Source organism: Cnephaeus nilssonii (genome assembly GCF_951640355.1).
Source record: "Cnephaeus nilssonii genome assembly, chromosome: 12".
In the NCBI taxonomy this organism is placed as follows: Eukaryota; Metazoa; Chordata; class Mammalia; order Chiroptera; family Vespertilionidae; genus Cnephaeus; species Cnephaeus nilssonii.
In genome coordinates this window covers 79,862,106-79,872,443 of record NC_137083.1, presented here as the reverse complement: position 1 = coordinate 79,872,443, position 10,338 = coordinate 79,862,106, and positions in this window count along the sequence as shown.

The window sequence follows — 10,338 nt, the reverse complement described above, 5'->3', positions numbered from 1 at the left end:
AGGGCACGGGTAAGACCCAGAACCTTGTGCCCAGCTCCCCTGGACCAGATACAACATAAAGCCTGTCATTCATCCTAATTTGTAGAAAATAGATAAGAAATAAACTCATCCACCATTCATTTACCCAACATTCCATAAGTACCTACTCATACCTGCCAATAGCTGCTATTTCAGTTATGGGTTAGTGGAGAAAAGGTGACGATCCGCCCTGGCCGGGTGGCTCAGTTGGTCGGAGCATCATCCTGTGCACCAAAAGGTTGCAGGTTTGATTCCTAATCAGGGCACATTTCTAGGTTTCGGGTTCAATCCCTGGTCAGGGCACATACTGGAGGCAACCGATCTATATTTCTTTCTCACATCGATGTCTGTCTCTCTCTCTCTCTTCCTCTCTCTCTCTCTCTCTCTCTCCCCCTCCCTTTAAAATCAATAAAAACATATTCTTGGGTGAGGATTAATAAAAGAAAGAAAGGAGGAAAAGGTGAAGATCCTTGCCCTTATGGAGTTATAGTCTAACTGGGAGAAACAAAAGAAACAACAATTAACTGAATAGCACATTAGGTGCTGAAGGTGCCATGAGTGGGAGGAAAGGGAGGGAAGGCGGCAGAGAGTGGCTGTGGTTTCCCATTGGTAGTCATTGAGAATGGGTGGCTGCAGCAGAGACTCCCCGGAGGTGAGGGCCTGGTCACGGACGTCAGGCAGAGGAAGAGGTGGTGCAAAGGCCCTGAGGTGAGGCAGGATGGTGCCAGAGGTGGGAGGAGCAGCAGCAGCATCTGCGTGGTTGGAGCAGCTGTGCTGTGGGCCACAGGGTGGGAAATGAAGCCTGAGAGGTCAGGACTCTTCTAATTAACCCTATATAATAAAGAGGTGATATGCAAATTGGCCTTCACGCCATAACGACATCACAAGATGGCGGTGCAGCAGGGATGGGGCCAGCGGCCGCTCTGCATGGCTTCCCTGTGGCCCCATGGGAGTGTGGGGGTCCCGGCGTCCGCTTCGTGCGGCTTCTGCCAGGGTTTCTGCAGCCCCGCATGCGCGCCGCAGGGGCAGGGCCCGGCGGCCACTGCACATGGCCCAGAGGTGGGGCATTGGGGTGGGACTCCAGGACTCAGGGCGATTCCATGGTGGGGGGGGGGGGGCGGTCCCAGGTCTCGCGCGATTTCGCGCGACGCGTCACCAGTATATATATAAAAATATATTTCCCAAATAGTTAAACAGGCTCTTTTCATACCGTTAAATGTTTCCTGTACTAAAGTATTGGGTGGCCACACTCACCAGAGTTGTTTTCAACTGTGGGTCGCTCACTGCATGTAAGTGGGTGATGAAGTCAGCTCACTGGGTCATGACCAGCATTTAAAAAAATGGAAGCGTAGGACAGATTAAAATCTATTGGAGCGCATTGCACCAGCTAAGGTGCTATTTCACGGAAACTGTTGCTTCCCAAGTGTAACAGGAAATGAATGGAGCAAAGGCATCTGTCAAAAGTGAGCTGCGAATCTTATGACTCAAACCTCTGCTCGGGCTCCTGAATGAAGTTAATTAGTGACCGAAACGCCCTGTGTCCAAAAATCCACAGGCAGCTTCAGGCATCGCCTGGGCCGGTGGGCACTCAACAAAGGGAAGGAGCCTATCCCTGCTGGAGGTGAGTGGCCCCTTGGTGCTGATGACACGGAGGGGAAGGGCGCCACCTGCAGGCTGCCTGGCTTAGGTCACCGGGCCACCGGACTGTTTTCTGACAAGCCACCCTTCCCTCCCTTTTCCTCCCACTCTAATGTGCTATTTAGTTCATTGTTGTTTGTTTTTCTGTCATTTGAAGCCGGGTGGGCTTCATTGGGGGTGGTATAAGGATCCATAATGTGACAAAAATAAATGGACCTTAATACAATTGCTTCCCAAATGGGAAATAGGCTATGTTAAAAAATTAATGACTAGCAACTATGAACCTTTATTTTTATAGTGGTAAAACATACAAACCATACAATTTCCATTTCAACTATTTTAAAAAAAATATTTTTTTATTGATTTCAGAGAGGAAGGGAGAGGGAGAGAGAGATAGAAACATCAATGATGAGAGAGAATCATTGATTGGTTGCTTCGTGCACACCCCATCCTGGGGATTGAGTTGCAACCCCGGCATGTGTGCTGACTGGAAATCGAACTGTGACCTCTTGGTTCATAGGTCGACGCTCAGCCACTGAGCCACGCTGCTGGGCTCAACCATTTTTAAATGTAGGGTTCAGCAGCATTCACATTGTTGTGCAACCATCACCACCACCCACCTCCAGAACCTTTTCATCTTCCCAACAACCACGAAATTTGGTCCATGAAATTAAAAGGTACGATTCATGGTTTATAGTGTATGATTCTTGAGTTCTGACAAACACATAGTTATATCCTCATCATGTCAACCACAATGTGGAATCATTTCAAAACCCCCAATTCCTTCCCCAGTCCCAGCCCTGGCACCCCCGATGCGCTGTTTTGCCTTTATTCTGCCTTTTCTAGGGTGTCATGTAAATGGGATCACAGCAGTGGACTCGTGCGCTGTGGCATCTCCTAAGCCGGGCGTTTCTGCACCGCGCAGTATGTTTGAGGCTCAGCTGCGGGGCTGGGAGGATCCATGCACAGTGGATTTCACTATAGAGATGAACCCCACTTTGGTTTTGCACTCACGGCCAAGTTGGGTTGAAGATTAGGAGTAAATTGTGATGCACAATCACATACATGGTCTGGGGTGAACATACGTGTTCGTCTCCCTTGGGTAAGTAGAGAAATAGCTGGGTAATGGGGGAGCATACGTGTAACTGCCTCACCGGCTCCCTGAGGGGCTGGGCCACGTCTCACCTGCCACAGCCGAGTGAGAGAGGGCCGGTGCTCTGGGTCCTCACCAGTGCTTAGTGTTGTGGTGTTAAAATTTTTTTTTAATTTATTGATTTGAGAGAGAGGGGCGGGGGGGGGGGGGAGAAAGAGAGAGGTTTGTTGTTCCACTTATTATTCATTCATTGGTTGATTCTTGTATGTGCCCTGACCGGGGATCAAACCTGCAGCCTTGGATCATCAGGACGACGCTCTAACCATCTGAACTTCCTGGCAGGGCCTTTAGCATGTCTCCCCACCTCCCAGATGTGTAGTGGCGTTTCCTGGGGACCTGCTTGTCCTTCCCTCACAGGACTGAGGACGGTGAGCATTTCTTCAGATGGTGATTTGCCGCCCATATATCTTGGTGCGAACCTTTGGTCTACCTTGAATTTGGGTTGTTTGTTTCTTAGTTCTCAGCACCTGTGTGAAATATTTTCCCCCACTTTGTCCTTTCCTAGTCATCAGTACCCATCAAAGAGCAGTGTCTAATTCCGATGAAGTCTGCTTTACCATGTTTTGTTTTGTAGGTTGTGGTTTTTGTATTCTAAGTCATCTTTGCCTAACCTAAAGTCACAGATTTTCTTCTGTTTTCTTCTAGATGTTTTCTGATTTCAGGTTTTACATTTAAGTGTATTATCCACTTTGAGTCGATATTTTTTATTGTGCAAGTTATGGGTCAATGTTCATCTTTTTATTAAAATATTTTTCTGATACTAGAAGTAATGCATACTCATGTAGGAAACTTGAAATAGAGAAAAGAATAAGATTGCCTGCAACGCAGACATTAGTGATGATCACTTTCAACTTAATGTATTTCTTTCATGTACAGGGGTGGGCAAAAGTAGGTGTACAGTTGTAATCAATTAATACAGTCTATATATACAAAAGCCTAAGTGACTGTCTGACATTTTGGCCATCCAACCGGTAGCTATGACGTGCAATGACCACCAAGGGGCAGATGCTCAATGCAGGAGCTGCCGAGCTCCGGTGATTTGGCAGCTGCGGTTCTTGGATGACGCACCCAGAACCAGAGGAGAGGAGCCCAATTCTGGGGTGCATCACCTGAGAACCGCCCTCTCACAATCCAGAACCCCTTGGGGAATGTTGGAGAGCCAGTTTCACCCGATCCCTGCAGGCCAGGCTGAGGGACCCCACTGGTGCACAAACCCATGTACTGGCCTCTAGTAAATAATATTATAAGAATAAACTCTGTGTTTCACATACTCACATACTATTTCATTGTAAGCACTTATTTGTATACTCTTAGTTAACATATTCCTTTTTTTAAAAGTCTCTTTTAAGAATTTTCCTTATTACTGAAATAAACATGCATTGGGTCTGAGCTCCTCCACTAGGGATGGGACCTCTTTGGACACTGGAAACTGGAAAAAAGCCATGAGCAGCCGCAGGTAGATGGGACATGTTCTATTGCAGACAAAGCAGCCAGCCACCAGCTGTTCAGCAGTGCATTTTAGACTGACTCAAACAAAAGAGGCTTCTTGCCAGATAGGGACATCAGTGTGACATCAACTAGTTACCTAACTGGGTCATTATCTAAAGGTGCGCTGCACAGTGTGTACCGTGAAACTGCCGTGTCATTGCCTTTGTGAGTGAGGATGGTAAATGGGCCTTTAACATCTGGCATACTCCTGTCAGAGCCCCCACAACTGCTTAGTGCATAAAACTAAAAAATATAAGGCAGCAAAAGAATCCCATGAAAAATGTCCTTAATCACACTATTTAGAGACAATTCACCTGTCTCCTTTCAGGTGCTTATCCTGAAGGCATGTCTAGGCATTATTTTGTTGACTAACTGGAGGCCTGGTACACGAATTAGTGCACGGTGGGGTCCCTTGGCCTGGCCGGCAATTGGGGCTGATCGGGCCGCGGGAGGTTGGCTGGGGGGAGGGTCTGTGGAAGGTTAGCCAGCTGTGGGAGATTGGCTGTGGGAGCACACTGACAACCAAGGGGCACCTGGTGGTCAGTGCATGTCATAGCGACTGGTCATTTGGTCACTTAAGCTTTTATATATATAGATTATATATAACCCTACAACTATTTTATAATGTAGTTAACTATTCTGATGGTGATATTTAAAATGTGTCCTATGGCCCAGCCAGTGTGGCTCAGTGATGGAGTGTCGACCTATGAACCAGGAGGTCAAGGTTCAATTCCCCGTCAGGATACATGCCCAGATTGCAGGCTCCATCCCCAGTGAGGAGTGCAGGAGGCAACTGATCAATGATTCTCATCATTGATGTTTCTATCCCTCTCTGTTCCTCTCTGAAATGAATAAAAAATGTATTTTAAAAAAAATGTGTCCTGTGTTTTTCTGTTCTGTATATTGCTGGAATAAGCAACCTCATCCATGTATCCTTGGACTTGAGATTTTTTTCTTGGATCGGAGTCCCAAGAGGGTCACTCATAAGTCAAAGGCTATGGACATGTTCACTGCTTTTGAGTCACTGGGATTGTCCCCTCCCTCAGAAAGGTTGAGTTGACTTATCTTCCCCCATCCAGAACCTGTGATTAACACATTTTTTATGCGTGATAATTTGATTGGGGAATCGCGACATCTCAGTTTAGGCTTTCATTTGTATCTGATTGTTATTGAGGCCACACGTGCTTTCCAAGGTTGATTCTTCTCGGTCATGACCTCTTTGGTGATTTGTCTGTTAGTTCTCTTAACTGCAAGGTGGTATCTCTATTAGCTGGCATCCTAAGGCGTCCTCACCTTTAGAAGAAAACATCACAATGCCCTGTCAGCCTGACATCCTCTCCTGCTTAGTATCACATGCAGAAGAGAGAAGGAAATGTATTTCTATCAATCTCTGTGCTGTTGGCCTCTTGATTTCTTGAAAAATAAGAAAAACAAAGTAGAATTTTTGACCTTTGAATTCTCAATTACCAGGCCAAGCTTTCAAGACAATTAAGACATAAATATTCTTCATATGGGATCTTGTCCTTCTTTGTCCATGATTGATACCTTGTGCTGAAGGAGCATGGTGATGTACAAAAGAATCTTCTTTAAAAAAGCAAGTGTTAATAAAAGATGGGCTGTCAAATACGTCCAGAAAGAAAACAACAAAGAGAGAACATAGTTTGCCTTTCTCAGGTGCCCTAACAAGACCGTGGTGGGCACAGCACCCTGGTCTCCTCTTGATGGCTGTCACGTGTGAGCCTTGGGGGCACCACGGGCGGCGTCAGCACTGCGTGTGGACAGGTCCCCGAGTAGGGACCCGTTTTGGAACATGGGCTGAAATTATGTTTGAGAAATTGAGTCTCTTTCATATTTTGGAGTAATATATGACACAGTTTATGAACATAGGCTGTTCATTGGATTAATAATTGAATATAAGCTCCCAAACCAGCCAGGTCACCATTTGATTCTCTAATCTTCTTTCTAAACATTGCCAACCACTTTGGTGATGATGATGAGGAGGAGGGGGGGGGAGCAGGAAGAGGAGGAGGAGGAGAGGGGGGAGGAGGAAGAGGAAGGACATCTAGAGAGCTTGTTAATGTCATAAGAAGGGCCCTTAAATAGCAATGCTACTGCAGTCCTTTGGAGAATGGCGGGAAATCTGAGCCCCTAAAACAGTCATCATGCCGAAACCGGTTTGGCTCAGTGGATAGAGCGTCGGCCTGCGGACTGAAAGGTCCCAGGTTCGATTCCGGTCAAGGGCATGTACCTTGGTTGCGGGCACATGCCCAGTAGGGGTTGTGCAAGAGGCAGCTGATCGATGTTTCTCTATCATCAATGTTTCTAACTCTCTATCCCTCTCTCTTCCTCTCTGTGAAAAATCAATAAAATATATTAAAAAATAAATAAAAATAAAAATAAAACAGTCATCACATGGGGTGTTGCCTACGTTCTCTTTGTTCCACTAATTCAAAGGGAAGCAGGGTGGGAAGTGGCTGAGTTTAAACCACGCTGTGCAGGCCACTCTCTTTAGGAAAACAAGATTTACAACTGAGCATTCATGAGGTGGATCACTGAAAAATTAGAACACGATGGATTGCATTGCAAAGGATTGTTCCATTGGGGAAAATATATTTCTTCTAAATATAAGCTTTTTTGTTCATTTAAGATAACTGAGTTGACACAGTTGTCATAAGATCATTCTTTTTTTCCCCCAGTCCACCAATGCCAATATCTTTTTTTTTCTTTTATCCTCACCCAAAGATATGTGCGGGGAAGCACAGGACTTGGCTGGAAGGTCTGTGAGGAGGATTCTCCGAAAGGCGGGGGCCTCTGGGGGGACCTTGCCGAAGGCGGCAGCCCCTGCCTTGACTTTTCCAAACAAGCCCGAGCCCCGGGTGTTTTGCTGGAATCTCTCTGTTTAGCCTTTAAAGACCCGACCTGTAGAAGCAGGTGCTCTCTCAAGGATGCCTACCTGCTGATTGTGTCCAGAGCTTCATTTCAGTTCCAGCTGTTGCTCCAATAAAAGCCCAAGGAGGCAGGTGAACAGGACTGCTTTTTACTTCTAAAGCAAAGCAGCCCCTTAGCCTCTCTTCACAGGAACGTGTGTCAGAGTAGCCATTCACCCGTCGCTCAGGGTCTGCCGGTCACCCCCAGCAGATATGTTTGCTGATTTTAAATATATTTTATTGATTTTTTACAGAGAGGAATGGAGAGGGATAGAGAGTTAGAAACATTGATGAGAGAGAAACATCGATCAGCTGCCTCCTGCACACCCCCTACTGGGGATGTGCCCGCAACCAAGGTACATGCCCTTGACCGGAATCGAACCTGGGACCTTTCAGTCCGCAGGCCGATGCTCCATCCACTGAGCCAAACCGGTTAGGGCAATATGTTTACTGATTTTAGAGAGAGGGAGTGGCGGGGAGAGAAACATCGATGGATTGCCTCCCGCATGCGCCCCAACTGAGACTGAACTTGAAACCTAGGTATGTACCCTGACCGGAATGAGGCTCCAACTGACTGAGCCCCCAGCAGGGTCAACACCAGTATCTTAAAACTTGTCTGAAATGCACAATCTTACTCACCCCATTTTCTCTTTTATTCTCTCTCAGCCAACGGGACAATCCCTGCAATCACTTTCTACCGGGAATGTGACCCGTCAGTCACTTCTCTTCTAGCATTTGGTGAATTCCTCTCCTCCTCCTTCAGAATAATGTTTTTCACAATAAACTTTCCTGCTGGGAGAGCAGCAGGCGCTGTGCTCGAATGGAGCAGACCCGTTTAGACCACGTAGCGCAACATGCTTGTCACAGCTGAAGTCTGCCAGCCTGCTAGTAATTTGCAATTTTATTTTTTATTAATTTTTATTTATTGATTTTTAAAGAGATAGAGGAAGAGAAAGGGAGGGAGAGAGGGAGAGAGAGGGGGGGAGGGGGAGAGAGACGTAGATTTGTTATTCCACTTATTTCTGCATTCTTTGGTTGATTCTTGTATGTGCCCTGACTGGGGATTGAACCTGCAACCTTGGCTTATTGCGACGATGCTCTCGTCCAGTGGTCGGCAAACCACGGCTCGTGAGCCACATGCGGCTCGCGAGCCGCGGTTTGCCGCTCTGTTGACTAATGAGTTTGCCGACCACTGCTCTAGTCAACTGAGCTATCTGGCCAGGGCCTAACAATTTGCAATTTTGAAAGATGTGCTTGTTTGGATGGCCAAGTTCTCAGCTTAATGGTTTATATTGTCGGAGGCTGTCATTCTTGTTGGGAACTCCCAGTCCACCAAAGGGGTGTTCAAAACAAAACAGAGCCCTAGCCGGTGTGGCTCAGTGGATAGAGCGTCGGCCTGCAGATCGTAAGTCCCAGGTTTGATTCGGTCAAGGGCACGTACCTCGGTTGCAGGATCCTCCCCAGCCTGGGTCCTGGTCAGGGCACATGTGCAGGAGGCAACCAATCGATGTGTTTCTCTCACATTGATATTTCTCTCTGACTTTCCCTCTCTCTTCCACTCTCCCTAAAAAGCAATGGAAAAATATCCTCGGGTGAGGATCAAGAAATAGCACAGAAATGAGCTTTGGGGACCGAAGAGCCACATAAGCCTGTCATCGTGGCCTTTCCGTGTTTTCAGGGCACAGGGGCCCTTGTCTAGGACCCGCCGGGCCACCGGATACGTTGGCGAGACCCTGAGGCCCAGAGGGGTCAGCAAAGAAAGCCCCCAGCTGCTCGGTGCTGGCGAGCACTTGAGGGGTCGCCCGTGTGGCGTGAAGAAGCTCCGTGCCTGGCACCCTCCTCTCGGCTGTGTGTGGTGCCTCTCGGTGGGGACTGAGAGACTCCGGGGACACAGTCGCCTTTAAGAAGCACGTTGGCGATTCTTCAGGACCGTGAGCTGGGGACCTGCCTGCTGCACGTGGTAAGAACCCGCGCCTCCACCTTTTGGAGCGAGGGTTTGACTGGCATCTTCAACGGAGAGAAGCTTTATCTCTGCAGACGCGCTCCTTCCGGGCTGGGAGGTGAAGGGGTGGACATATTTCCACTTGAAAAACGTGCCTGAGTAACTGCCTCTCCCAGAAGCTGCCCCGGCACAAACACAGCCTCTCCCCGCACCAAGAGTTTATCGATCCAGCGGACAAAGACCGAGCCTGAGAAATCACTCCGACCAGCACCCCTTTCGTCTTCAGGCCGCACAGTGCCTTGAAGTCTGAGTAGAGCACGCTGGAACAAATACAATCGCTTTCGGTTTAACGGAAGCCCTGGACGTGGCCATCCCACGGATCCCCGAGGCTCTCAGTTCCAGGACTCCCGTTCGAGAGTAAGACATCGGTTACAAAACCTCAAGCCTGAATTCTTGACTAATGTTTCCTTCCTGCCCTCTTGTAACCACTGGTGCAATTTAATTGCATGTAACTTATTTCTGGGAACTTCTGTTTCTCCTTCTGGGTTCCTTGCAACCGGGTCCAGGCACCAGTCGCTGCAAGGGTCCCCACTTCCCAGCCATCAAAGAAACGGGCTCAGATGGTGTGAGTGATGAGGGCAGAGGGGCCGGGGATGGCCGAGCACCGAGGATGGGACTCGGCTGCCAGTAGCAGCCAGGAGCTGATGCAAATGGCGACCAGGCAAATTCAGCTGCCCCGCCTCCTCCCACCCCTCTGGCCTCTGTGTGACCCCATTGGAGGTCATCCTGAATATCAGTGTTAGCCTGATGACACAGAAGTAGCTTGTGGTAAGGAGCTTTCGTGTTTAGGGGCATGCCGTGTGATCGTTCCAGTAGTTTGAAGGTAGAGAAACAGCTGTCTCCATGTGCTACGGTGACCAATGTTAAAGACTATACTAGAGGCCCGGTGCACAAAATTCATGCATGGGGGGGTGGTCCCCTCAGCCCAGCCTGCACCCTCTCCAATCCTGGACCCCTCAGGGGATGTCCAACGGCCGGTTTAGGCCCGATCCCCAGGATTGGGCAGTCAGACATCCCTCTCACAATCCGGGACCACTGGCTCCTAACTGCTCACCTGCCTGCCTGCCTGATTGCCCCTAACTGCCCTCCACCCCCACTGGCCTGGTCGCCCC